The sequence below is a fragment of the Colletes gigas genome, unplaced genomic scaffold, assembly GCF_013123115.1.
Source record: "Colletes gigas isolate AHSC1104 unplaced genomic scaffold, ASM1312311v1 Colletes_gigas_Sc00016, whole genome shotgun sequence".
Taxonomy (NCBI): Eukaryota; Metazoa; Arthropoda; class Insecta; order Hymenoptera; family Colletidae; genus Colletes; species Colletes gigas.
Window position 1 is genome coordinate 914,721 of NW_025106645.1, and position 13,556 is coordinate 928,276.

Below are 13,556 nucleotides of genomic sequence, written 5' to 3' on the forward strand. Positions count from 1 at the left end.
AGGGAAGCGGAGAGATAGAGAAAGAAAGATAGAGAACGAGAGTAGGTTCGAATTAGCGAGAGGGTGCATAGTTGTGCGATAGATGGTGGAAAGAGAAAAACAGGAAAGCCGCTGTATATCGAAGGGAGAAGGAAACGACATAAAATGTTGGACGAAGATGGAGAATGAGATCGGCGAGTGGCGAATGGGGAGATCGTAGGTGCGACTAAGCGAGTCGGATAGAGGGGAATATGATAGAACGAATGAAACGGAGCGAGATGGCGTAGACTGCGGGGAAGGAGAGGGGAGTAGAAGTAGGTTTGTATGCGTGTGGCTAGGGTAAAGAGTAAAAAAGGTAGAAGGCGGGCAGGGAGTGAGGAGTGGTAGGACGAAATAGGTGGGGAGAAAGGGGGAAGGGGGAAGGGCACGGCAAGGGGGTGGGGGAGAGGGGGCGCTGCCGTCGGGCAGTCGGTGTCGCGCCAGGCCCCCGCTAGCGGCTAGCCAAGCAAGCAGCAAGCAGTCGCAATCCCGTCGCCTAACCAGCATCGCTCGCCTTACCTTTTCACCCTCTTACAAAATCGCATCGAGGCTTCCGTCAGTCGCATATATTTGCCCCGTTCCATCTGCCGGTTCCTCCGACGTCGTTCGTCGTCGTTCGTCGTCGCCATAGCCGCCGTCACCGCCGCCGTCGCCGCTACTGCTATTGCCGTCGTCATCGTCGCACACGCAGTACGTCGTCGTTATTGCTGTTGCAATCGTCGTCCAGTCGCGCGTGATTTTTAACAGCGGTTTTATTAAAGGGAAAGCGCGAACGAATATAATACGGAGTCCTTGTGATCGAGCAAGCTGATTATGAGTTGGAACAGTGCAGCGATACAGAAAGCATTCGGGCCAGCGTTTTTAAAGTGAGAACAAGTTTTCGTGGTTTTGTGTTTGCGAATCCGGCTAATCGACCGGAACACCAAAGTGAACGTAAAGGAAAAGTATTATCAACGTTTTCTGCTTTATACCTTTGGTGAGAAAGGGGAGCAAGTGCAGAGTCGAAGGAACGAGCCGCTAAAACGAAGCTCGTATGTCACACGTTGAAAGGACCAGCCGTGTCATCGTCGGAATAAGTGCTGACAATATATGATCTATTTTGGTGTGTTGTTCGTTACCAAAGTGAGGAGTCGCAAGCTCCGAAGAACCAGTGAAGGCTCACCGACCGCCTAACCTGTCACGGTGACCGACATCACGGCGAGATCGCGACTGATCCCTCCGCGTGTTCCGGCGCAAGGTAGTACAGAGCTCTCTATTTTACGATACATATGTTCGTTGCACGCGTGCATATACACGTATACGTTCGTATACGTGCGGCTATAGAGCAATAAGTCGTACACGCCATTGCCCGCGTGTGCTGTATGCATTTCGACGTATATATCTCGTCGATGACGTCATCGTTTCCGTAATTGCGTTTTTACTCCGTTACAGAAACGACGACGATGCCGTCGCCTCAGTTTTTCTTTTGTTTACACTATCCACGACCTGTGCCAATTATTTCAGAATTCATTTCCATACTCTTCGTCCAGGCTTTATTCTACTCATCGCGTGCCGTTCATTCGTTCGTACTATCGTGCGCATTTTAAACGTTATTTTCGTCGCGTTCCGTAACGCGACTCGTCGTTGCTTCGTATTTCTAACTTCTTGCGACGTACGAACGATCGTCGAGAATTCGGCTTCACGTTCGGTAGCAGAGAAAAAAAAAAAGAAAAATACATAACCTCTGAATCGAAGGTGCGCGTGATAATCGAAAATGCTCTTCGTAACGCGCGAGTGTATCGATGTTTTCTTCGTTACCATCGTAACGCGAAAAAAGGAAAAACACGCGCAAGTACGTTGTTCCTGTTCTAGATTCTCGAGATACGCGACGATTGATTTCATAATCAATCTACCGCGAATATTAACGAATTGACAGCCAGCATAGAATCGTCGAAACATACGAATCGAAGTCACCGCGTGATATGCGCGTTACCGTGCGCGAATGTGTGTCCAACGATTAACCACGTGCCATTAAATTCTCGTTCCTTCATGCAGTTCAGGCTCGTTCAGCGTACGAGCTCGCGGCGCATTAACTTTTATTTGCGCGAATGTCCGTACCGAGTTACGTTTGTTCCAACTCTATACCAAGATTTTTGCGCTACAATATTTTGTAAATTATTCCATAGTTTTCTTTCTGTGGTGTCTAGTTTCTCGCCGGTTACACAGCCGCAGTAACGCGCGTATTATTTAGCGACCTGTTTTTCACGAGCCACGGTAAATGTGTTTGATGATACAGTCAGTCACGAAATTATTGGCACGAAACTAAATTTTATAGTAACACGGAAAATAAGAACGTAACGAATGAATTTAATATTTTGTATTAAAAAACAGATAGTTTGGATCTTCAACTGATAACGCTAAAATAATACTGTGATATTGTATCTTAAAATTACGAAGAAACGAACTGTAATGATTTCTTGCACATTTCGAATAGGTTCGTATTTTATTATAGTTATTATTGCAGTGGATATCCTTCTTGCTGTATAACTTCTGCCAGTCTTTTTGGCATTGAGTCATTGTTTATAAATAAACGCATTCGATATTCTGTCATTTCTCTTACAATTTATTTGGCAGATCAGTTTAGGATACAATAGGTGGTTTGGGTATATTATTATTGTCAACTATATTCTACGCTATTTTTTGAGCAGTTATACGTCAACCATTTTTGCATTCTCCCCAATTTATGCTTAATATTGTTATCATAATAGAAATGAAAATTATCTAGAATATTTATTTTGTTCCATACTTACTATATTATTCATAGGTCTTAAAATAAAGTCGAGGTTACTATCACTATGCTACCTACATGATGCATCATCATAGTATCGCATTACATATGGTTCCGTGTGTAACCTAACTAAACAAATTTTTCTTTTGCTTAACCATCGGATATTCGAGCATTCAATTTGCTTTTGTTACAGAGTGTAATATTATATAAAAATTCTACACACTTAAAATGTATTTTTCAAGCTTCGATAACGATTGTTTTCGTGACCTATTTTATTTTATATTCGTCCTCCATTTTCGGATCACTTAATATTTCGTAATGTTGGGTAACTTTTGTACATGATATTTCCAATCCCTCAGTAGTAGTTTTTATTTTTCTAACGAGTTATGATTGAAATTTCTAATATTCAAACTTGCTCATATTTCTCTTTTTATCTTATCTGGAGATATTCTCGATATTTGTTTCAAATTATAGCATAACAAATAGTTCACTGAAATATTTGTAATTATGAAGTACATATTCCTAATGGCATTATCAACAAATTTACGAGCAGCAAGGTCCATTTAGGCACGTTATAGATTTAAATTGCTGGCCATCAGTGACTACCATGATAATCAGTGCATTAAATTTTTCCAGTTAGAATTGTTACAGTTAGATTCTGCGTAATTTTGAAACGCGTTTCAGCTTTTTTTGCTTTTTTTAGTGAAGCAATCAACGCCATCTGTTTTTTAGTAGAAAAAAATATTACAAAATTTAAAAAATTTTGTGACTGTATAGTTCCCGTGATGTTTTCATTTCGTGGGCGAAAATATACCCGTAGATGCACTGCTCTGTAGCTCGGTATGCCTCTAGGGCTCGCGGTTGCTGATGAGATGCATCACCTGTGTCGAGCACATTTCTAAAACAAAATAATACGATGCGTGAGAAGAGTACTCGCGAAACTCGTTAGTTTAAAGTATTTAGCTGCTGGCCTTAATAAATATCGTAACTCGTACTATTCTTTCGCGAACGATTAAAGCGACGTTTGATCATTTTTCACGATTTGTTAGTCGCAACGCTCACATTCATCTAGCGTAATTCTTTTCGAACGATTTCAAACGAACTTTGCGTTTCGGATAAGCATGGACTACCAATCAAGCATTTGCAACCGATTAAACGTCTGTGTAAAACTAGGTTGTCGCGTAATTATATATAGTTTTATTGAAACTGATACTTATTTACCAAAATATAATTTGAAATACATAGGTGCATTTATGCTTTTATGAAACAGATCTGTATTTCGTCGATTATTCCTTCGAGTCAACAACGCTGTTTATTTTGGATGCTCGTATCGGATATTCGAAAGCTTTCAAACCCCACATTCAAAGTTTCTAACTGTCTGTACATCCTCTGAAAGCTGTATTAATATCAGTGTACTTCACGAGGCTTTACGTATTTAACTACTCAAACTTTTGGTTTAATGGGAATACGCAAAATATAGTCGGACAGGATCAAACTACTGCATGGCCATCGATGGCTTTATATTTAGTCTTTTGTCAGTGGTTGATAAAATGGTTCATACTTTTTAATTAACCCTGGAACTATTTTATCGAACTACCCAAACAATTGTGTAGAAATTCATTGAAATACTTTCGAGCATGTGGTTTGAGAATATAAAATTAAAATGTTCGAAAATGGTTTAGGAACATTTTTATTCGCAATTATTTTGTACTATCTAAAATTAGTATCTTAAATAACACACATACGTACTATGAAAGTATGCCAAATTTATGGTAGCATTTAAGACTTACGAAATAATGAAGAAAAGTACGTTTTTGAATTTGACGTTGATCCATTGTTTGAATCGTCGCACAGTCTATTATTTGGTAGTAAAACAATTTGTCGTTTTCGCTCGACTTGAAACTTTGCCATCTGGCTGCATTGTTCAATTATCAAATTTGTGAAAATTTGTACACGTTTGCGAAATCGGTTATTTTATGTAGAACAATTTAATAATTAATTCGTGCGTATTGATCGTTTACTCGACTAATTAATTGTTTGTGTTTACGGATTGGGATTTTAGCTTGCATTGAGTATCTAAATATTTTTAATATTTTGACGGGCGTAGGGCAGACAAATCATACGGACCAATAACCTTTTGTCGCGAAGATTTTGTTGACAATGTTCATTCTTGCGGTGGAGTATTTCTCTTAATTCTGAAAAGCATTGTGTTTCTATTGTGCAAGGCACTGGCAGGTTCTTCGATCCTTTCGCATTCTTCCGCGAGCAGGTATGCGACTTTCTGATCTATGCCTTTAATCTTCTTTAGAAGTGTATTACGGTATCTCGCAACAGGGCTGCACTTGTAACCTTTAGTCTCAGTTTTTTATTTTCGACATCCAACACCACTGTTCTTGAAAGTCGAAACGACTTTTTAACGCAAGTATAAGATTACATTTAAAATTTGCCAAGTTTCTAGTAAAATTAATTTTCTTAATTTCTTTAATTTCTCGATTTATTATAACAATTGATACCAACGATACGAATGAATCGAAGAAAAAGTAAATGTAAAATTTAACCGAGTTATTTACGAGTTGTTACAATTTTTTTGGGGACTCCATTTTTTGTTTCTGGCCCGCAGATTCCTCAAAACTGTGGCTAGTGTTCGACATTTCTTGTACGAGAAATCGTAACGTGTATGTGTTTTATTAGTCTTATTTGTTTATCTTTCTGTGTATCTTATGTTGAAGCGTATCATAAAAGAATCAAACATTTTGTTTTCAACAAAGTTTGTAGTTTGAAAGTTATAATCTGTTTAAAATTGTAGTGTACTCGCGATCACAGATATTTCTTAAAATAGTGAACATACAAGGAAGCCTATTTGATCCGCGAGTGGAAACATAACAGCGTAATGACTTTTTTAATTAGTAAACTACGTTTGCGATGATCCATTCGCGAGATATTGTCATAAACGTCGCGGATGGATTTGCCAGCGATTTCACCGTAGAACAACGATTCTCAAATATTATTTTGCAACTTCCTGATGTTCTCTGCAATTTGTTTCAAGGGACAGCAGACGGGAATTACTATTCTGAACTGAAAGCGGTATCTAATTTATTCTCGACGTTCATGGTAATATCTCGCAATTGATTATCATGCAGCTCTTTGAGTTCGTCTTGGGCCGAGCAATAAGGTTGATCAAATTATGTAGTTCCATTTACAAAACAAATGAAATTGACGTTAAAGTCCCCGCGACTAACCGTTCAAACGTTTCGCTACCAGCGTTTCTTCTTCTGAACAAAACAACTTCTTTACAGTCTCGTTAGCTTTATACAAAGTAATTAAGTATACGTATGCATTTCTGTATCGAACAGTACATTCTTAACAAATTATTTACGTAGTTCCATTTGCGGAACAAATGAGATTTACGTCAAAGTTGTAACATCTACTAGCGTCTTTCCTTCCGAACAATACCTCGTTTCTTTAAATTTTTTTATATCTTCGTTGATTAAAAGAAATAATTTGAATTGTATTTAAGTCGGGCGTATTAAGTAATATTTAACGCGTGTCACAGCAGAAGATCGGTTTCTGTGTTATGAAGGAGTCGTAGGAAATCATGCGTAAATGTGTCGAGTGCATCCCACGCTTATTGGTGTGGAACCTAGGCGCATCGAATTACAGTACCTTCGTGGGCGTGTCCCACTGACATTCCGACCTCGGTGTCTTTTATCCTATTGAGTCTTGCTATACTACCACGAACCCTTTTTAACGCGGCGTCCTTGCTTCCACTTGTTTATTACGATTACAGGAAGTCACACCTATCCAGTGACGCGTAGGCCGCGTGCATGCCAGAAGATCGTTGGAAGTCGAAATGTCGACGAGTAATAAAGATGCAAAACGCGTTGTCGTAATCGAAACACAATTGGAAGGTCGTTTTTCAAGTTTCTGTTTTTATTTTCGACGCATGAATGGGGTTTATTTACGCTACCATTGGTCTCGAATCGTGCAAAAATGTCAGGAATATTGAACGCGCCTCGTGTTTCACTAGTTATTCTCGAACGGTCGACCCTGGGTCATTGATGATCCACGTTATATACTTAAAAAAATTCTATATTGTATCACCAATAAGTCGTTAACGAATGTGACAGAGTATTTGGAAAAAAAGTAAATTACAAAAAAAAATTATTCTTTATTCAGTATTTGCACAGTCGATATATAAAATGCTATGATCTGTTGTGGAATGATTTTTGGAAATATGTCTGTTACAGATTTTACATTTGGTTGCAAACTTAAAAAATTTGTAAAATATTTTTGACAAGTCAGTTGTGGAACTTTTCCATATTTACTGTTATATTTATTTCTAACATTTGGACAAACTTGTATTAAAGTAACAGATAATATGTATCGTAAAATATTGAATTCTACGATCGAAATTTTAACGTTTATTTAACGAGTAACGTATATAACCGGATGTTTATTCTTTATTCGTTTGTTCCGTAATTTTTATCTGCACGCTGAACTCTGACCTGTCGAAAGCTTTTCGATTGATCGAGTGAGACGAATGAAGATTCATGTCTATACTAAATTCCTGAAAATTCATACGAGTAATAGAAAAAATCTGTACACGGAAAATAATGGTGACTTTGACATATAAATGCTTTTATTTTTATTTATAATCCTTCTGTATTTTCGTTAATTTTCAAAACGGTGCCCCTATCACTTTTTTTTCGTTTCGTAATTTTATGTAATCTCTCGTTCGTTACAGTTATACTACAGTCATTCTTTCTACGAATTCCACTGATTTACAGTATTGTCTCTCTATAGCCGCGCGTGTCGGGACCGGGCGCACGCAACTTGAGAGACGAGTAGTCTATTCGGCTTTCTTTGATTTGACGCTCGAGCGTTCAAGGGGGATGGGGCTCGTCGACTTTTCTTCGGCTTTCTGTTTGATATCCGATACCCGATGTTGCGGCGCGGTGATTACAAACGAAGTAGTGGGGATAGCTTCGCGTCTATAGAGAATCCGAAAACGCGCGGCTATAGAGAGACAATACTGTATTAATACGCCAAGGTTACGCCTTAAGCTAACATGATGTCATCAAGCGTCAATGAAACAGTTTTTAATCAATCAAGAGCTAACGATGTCGTAATAGCTGTATACAATACCGCCCATGCAACTAAAACCTCTTTAATTTCATTCTACCAGAGATTATTCAAGTTGTCGTCGTAATAAGAAGTGACTTCATCCTCCATTTTTTATGGCGAGAATTCTTGCGAGCATTTGACTTCGTTCACGCGAAACTGAACGAATTTAGTTTCGTTATTTCCCCCCCCTCCCCCCAAATAGCCATACACTATTACTTTTTCCAATCGTTACGATACCCTTTCTCTATTTTATCCATTTTTAAAATCGTTGTGTAATTTTCCGAAGACCTACGCCAAGACCGAAACGTTGATAAGTTATTCGTACGAATGCTTTAATTACAAGAATTACCGCATTCAGTTACTCCCGTAATCGTTAAGAATTATCCAGTGGCGTCATCGGCACGATTAAGACACACAGATACGCGGAGAATATAATAGCCGCTGGTGTTACGGAGCGAGTGACGTAACAGAATCGAAATTATCTCGTTTAAATAAGTGCCACGCGCGCGTGGTGTTTGCACGTTTTTGTCGCACTTTTATGTCGAAACTATCCTCGAAAATAAAATCGAAGAATCGTGTATAGAATTACAATCCCCCGAGCCTTCCCGGAAAAGTAATTCTATTTATATCGTTTTGCGTTGGACGCTCGCCAGCAAAATCACATTTATATCAAACGCCGTTAATTTACAATCCCGCAAAACATCCGCGGACGAATGGAACGTTCGTTGGGGATCTACGCGCGTGGATCTCGAGGCCGTAAATCGTTTCACGGATCGTCCGGCCGGTTACACGCGACGCTACCAGGAGATATATGCCCTTCTAATCGCGGTATTTCTGCCTCCGTGTCGTCGCACGGCTCTTCTAGGACAACATAATCGCTGCGATTCCGCGATCGGTACGTGGAACTTATCGACGTCTCATCGATCGATAACTCCAAAGGCCTTCCAACGTTTCGCGACCCTTTATTTTCGTCAAGTCCATTTTCTGGTAAACATTTTCTGCAACTTATCGACGTCGCGTCGATCTGATCATTCCAAAGGCCTTCCACGTTCCCTCTTTATTTTCGTTAAGTCCATTTTCTGGTAAACATTTTGTGGAACTTATCGACGTCGCGTCGATCGATAACTCGGCAAATAAAACCATTTATCGGTTTCACGCAGAGCGTATCTGAACGCGTGAAGGAGGATCCACTTCAGTCCGTGGATTCAAAAAACGGTGGAAGATATTCTATATTAACTCCTGGAATCCGATGGCGTTTATAATATTTCTCTCTACGCGGTCGACGTGAAATCGAGCGCTGGCCATTCGAACGTAAAGTATCGTATAAATCATCGTAGCTTTTGGAGAGGTTATGATTTAGAGTAATTCTCACTGTTATCTTCAGAGTAGGGTAAATGTACCAATTACTGCGTTAGTAAGCTTTGGTTGTACGTTATTTGACTGTATCATTTGATTTATTATTAAAGAATCTTGTGTATTTTGTATCGAGGATAAATTGGTTGAATAATTAAATTAAATCCTTTTCCGTTGTCTTGTACACTTATGAGAACAGAATTAAACAAACGTTTTCAAATGTTCTTAAAAATGAAAATTCAATGAATTTCGATTTGGGGAAAGAACTGGCCAAGGTATTAGGTCCCGCATCATCCACTTATTCATCTATTAGATAATTGTTCGTTCGAAAACTGTCTGGCTACTCGGCTGAAATATGCCGGTGCACTGTCATGCATAAACCACGTGAGACGTACATCTAATAGAACTTCTACTAATAATTCATGCAATTACTCAAGAAGTTGACATAAGATTGGCCCGTTAATCTCGCGTCAAGAAAACTAGGTCCGATTACATTATCGCCAATTATCCCTGCTCATACATTAACACTAAATTATTATTGGTGATTTGATCGGAAATTTTTCTTTTTTATTAGTAATTTATTTTCAGCTAGCCTTTTATTGGTCAATTAGCAAATGAGTTGAGTGTAAATTAAGTTGAATGAGTTAAGACTGATTTTAGCTATAATTTATTCGAAACTATACTAATATGTAGTACAAAATTATTGACTTTCATAATTACGAGCAAGCACAAAGTCTTTTTATTATTTTTGTGGCCTGAATTTATCACTGATATAAGGAATTTTGTTTAACCATTTGAGCGAATCTTATCAGTACGTTCTATTTGACGTACGATGAAAAATCATTGTGCAAACATAGGCGTGGAAATTTATTCTGAGTCGATGCTCCTTAAGGTTACAGGTCGAACGAAGCAAAAGTATAAGTATATTGCTTGTTTTATATTAAATAAATATTGTAGCATCTACCACAGTGATGTATCATTTGGTTTTGTAAAGTTATTGCAAACTAAATGTCGAGTACTTTATTTACATACTGTATAGAGTACATACGAGCGAAATCTGTTGTAGAAGCAACAGAGACATAAATTTATATTGCACTAAAAACATTTTACAAAAGCAGTCTATCCGCGTGTGCAATGAAAATGTGAATATCCTCCTTGTTATTGGTTTATTTTGTTGTGGACTTTTGAGGTTCTCTTTGCAAAGCTTTGTTATTTTCTTCTAACAAATAAACACGAGAACTGGTTTATCGCTTTATTCGTTTTCATTTCACAATGAATATTGTTCAATGGCTTACAGAACTCAAAACCGTAAATCTGCTATATTTATGCTACCATTTTATCTTGCTTGCGATCTCCAATGTTAACTTTTGCGTTCCTAGAATTTCGTTAAAACAAATATTGTGGATATACAGGGTGTTCGGCCATCGCTGGGAAAAATTTTAATGGAAGTTTCTAGAGGCCAAAATAAGACGAAAATCAAGAATACCAATTTGTTGATTGAGACTTCGTTAAAAAGTTATTAAAAAATTAAAAAATTAAAAATATCAAATCTTCACGGAAAAATTATTTTCAATTACAACCATTTTTGGCCAATAGACATACCCTCGAAATCCTACCCACTTTCGAAAAAAAATTCGAGCAGGTGTGAAATTTTTCGGCGAAAATAAAGTTTGAAATACGAGGAAATATAAGGTGTGCTTTAGTTCTAGAGCGTAGATAAACTTGAACTCTTTGCCATTACAATTTCCTGGTTCAAAAATCAGTTTCACAATTTATAAATAGATTACAAGTCTCGATATCAATTCTATTTTGTTCTATGCTTATTTCTATATTATATACTATATGTATATTGTTCTCTACTTGTATAGTAAATAAATAAACAATGTTGGGTTTGTGAAAAACCAGCCCCGAGAGATAGGAGAGTAAAGTGTCAAATTTTTGGCATACGCGAGGGGTTAAAAGCTCGTGAAAGAAAATATGGAGGAGAAGGGAGTAGGAAGAGATAGAGGCGCGTACGAGTGGCGCACTTGCGGTAGTAACACGCAATCCGTGAGACGCGCGTAATGTCGAAGGGGTGGGAGTTGTCGAGGCTGAAAGCACAAAGCGTAGAACGAAGCAGCGACAACGAATGGGCGCCGCAACGGTAACGACGCGAAAGAGAAAGGGAGAGAAAGCTTGAAGCCTTAATGTCGATTCTGTGTCTGTCCCTGAACGGTCCTGGGCATCGTGTATGAGTGTGTAGGCGGGGTGGGTGTGCCACGTTTTAATTTTAGTCCCGTGACAGGCTACTCCCGCGAGGGAGAGGTAGGTGGCGTTGACCCGCCAGCGTAACCTACAAATATTTCTCTCTTTCTCCCGTTGTCGCGTTGCTCTTTCTCCGTCCTGCTCTCACCCGGAGCACAGCCCGCGCATATGCCTGAAGCGATACATCAACGAAAATCCATGGGTGTTCTTCTTGCTCTCCATTCTTCCCCCTTTTTTTGAACGCTTGAGCGAACTTATAGTCTTACGACATTCTCTCTCTATCCGTCTCGTCCCGTTTTTCCCGCGCCTTTATCCAGTGGCGGCCATTTACTCGCGTGCATGGCACATTTTCGTTTCGAAATTATGTATATAGTTCCGGGAAGCTTGCGTAAATATTTAAACTGCATTATTATACGGCTCGAATCTTCTATTACCTAACAAGAAAGTCTTCATTATATTTTCTTATACTTTTGGTCTTTAAAGTTCTTTATTATGGTATAACAAGGGCACCAACTGTATCGTTTCGATTGACAGAATACATATTTCTAACGATATTTGTGAAATATTAGCTTGACAAATAGTTTATTTATAGTTTGACAAATATAATTAATTACAGCTACATAACTAGGGTTGTAGAACTCACTAAATTACTCATAAACATCTCATTATAAAAAGAAGTGTTTCTTAAAGTTTAATATACGAGTAATTTGCATTTATAGATTAAAATTGGAAACGTTGTATATCGACTGGCTTTTTATATCGTTCTGTTTACACTCGCTGATAGACTCATCATACTCCCGTGTTTCCTCACTCGGCTAATTACAAGCTAGAGAATCGCGTTGGCGCCAATTTCCATAATTCCTACAATACGAATAAAGTGATAATTAGGTATCTGTAACAATAAAGTAGTAAGTACTAATGCAACTGTTACATGCCGCAAGGTATCATCACAGACGAGGTGTACGATTAGACCTTACACTTTATGGACTTTCAAACAACGCTTATTTTGATGCAGAATATTTAGAAATTTTAAGAATGGTGGAGAAATTTATCGGCGAAAAAAAAAATTTTAAATCGTTCTAAAAAAATAATTTTCAGTTGAGGGGGCTAATTACTATCATTTTTGTTGAACACACATACCCCCGAAATCCTACGCACTTTCGAGAAAAAAATTCCTTATCGAAAATCTAATGTGAGTCCAGAAATGGTTCCCCGAAATTTCATGTGTATGTTTGAAACATCATAATTCCCGAACGGTTTGGAGTATTGGATTGGTGTATTTTTTTTTTGCTTTAATATTTAAATAATTGTAATATAATACACTTTTTTATAGTAGTCTTCCTTTAGCAATTATTTAGTATTTCAAAGTATTATCTACTTTAAAATTATTATAAAGGATAGCAGGAAACTGATTTGGTAGGTGGAATGAAAAACGAAACTCTGATTAAAATGAAAATTTAAACAAAATTGCATCGCAGCATGTGCGTTCTTTGAAATAATTTTACATATATTTCAAGCCTGACACCCTGTATAACTGTTATCAATGTAGTCCCCGAACGAACTTATCATTACTGAGGTATGTACTCTTGGTTGATAAACTCGCTAATGACACAGATAAAGCTTAGCGTGCAACTTTGTTTTCGCTTCTACGTTTCGTAAACTGTGGCCATTCCAGTTCTGGAATTGAAAAATATTTCAAGCGTTCTATTTGTCTAGAAGAATTCAACCACTGGTTGTATTTTCTTCTATGAATTTGTTGGTATATTTTTTCCGTGAGTTGTTTTTTATTATTTGAATGTTTGTCTTGGGTGGAGGCATAAAAATAAACGAGTCAATTTTATTTTTTTAAATGCCACTCTAATTGCTCGATCACTTACGTTCCTGTCAGTATCAAAAAGTAACAATTGCCCGAGCAGACTCAGCCGTATAACACTGTAGACTTTCGTTACAGTTTGCGCAAATTAAATTTCATCTCTTAATGTCTTTAGCAATAGTGGTTCGACAGTTTTCGACATGGAACGGAGTAGAAACACGATCGCTTTGCTCGGCT

General features: G+C 38.0%; 1 protein-coding gene across 10 annotated transcripts in view; it reads left to right on the forward strand.

The window, feature by feature from the left end:
• Positions 1-479: 479 nt before the first annotated feature.
• LOC122400162 (mastermind-like protein 2) overlaps positions 480-13,556 on the forward strand; it is a 576,033-nt gene continuing 562,956 nt past the window's right edge. For all 10 annotated transcript variants that reach the window (XM_043401463.1, XM_043401465.1, XM_043401466.1 and 7 more), the window contains exon 1: positions 480-1,255. The gene's annotated coding sequence lies outside the window, so the exon portion shown is untranslated. The remainder of the gene's footprint in view (positions 1,256-13,556) is intronic.